Source organism: Perognathus longimembris, chromosome 6 (genome assembly GCF_023159225.1).
Source record: "Perognathus longimembris pacificus isolate PPM17 chromosome 6, ASM2315922v1, whole genome shotgun sequence".
Classification (NCBI taxonomy): domain Eukaryota; kingdom Metazoa; phylum Chordata; class Mammalia; order Rodentia; family Heteromyidae; genus Perognathus; species Perognathus longimembris.
In genome coordinates, this window is record NC_063166.1 from 63,635,986 (window position 1) to 63,636,653 (window position 668).

Sequence of the window (668 nt, forward strand, 5' to 3'; positions counted from 1 at the left end):
AACATTCCCATAGGAGTATTTCCTCAATGACTCATAATACTGAGCATGCTTTGTATACTTGTTGCTATCTCTATGTCTTTTTCTTCCTTTCTTTCTTTCTTTTTGAGAAATGGCTATTCGAGTCCTTTGCCTACTTTAAAATCAGTACACACACAGAGATACATATTGGTATTAAGTTGAATGAGCTTTTAGTTTCTTTTGGCTAGTTTCTCCCATTCCACGAGTCCCTTTTCATTTTATGTATTGTTCCTTTAGGGATGGATGTAGAGCTTTTGTTGTCTGTCCTTCTGAGATCATATCCAAAATGTTTACTAAGAATCCCTGTTTGGGTTGTAAGAATTTTTCTAAAAAAAATATGGAACACTTCACAAATTTTCATGTCATCCTTGTGCAAGGGCCATGCTGATCTTCTTTGTATTGTTCCAGTTTTAGTAGTGCTGCCAAGGCGAGCATAGTTGTAAGGATTTTATATAAGCCTTACATTTGTCTTTAATCCACTTCAGGTTTTGAGTGGGATAAGATAGAGATCCAATTTTATTTTATTTTTATATATAGATATAGAGTTATCCTAACAAAATATATTAAACAAGCTGTGCTTCAAATTAGTTGGAAAGTCACTATGGGTTTAATTCTAGTGTCTCAATGCTAGCTCATTGCTCTGTTGTTTT

General features: G+C 33.8%; 1 non-coding gene across 1 annotated transcript; it reads right to left on the reverse strand.

The window, feature by feature from the left end:
- Positions 1-349: 349 nt before the first annotated feature.
- LOC125354062 lies at positions 350-453 on the reverse strand. Its single transcript, XR_007211446.1, has one exon. It is a non-coding gene; the product is annotated as a U6 spliceosomal RNA (small nuclear RNA).
- Positions 454-668: the final 215 nt, after the last annotated feature.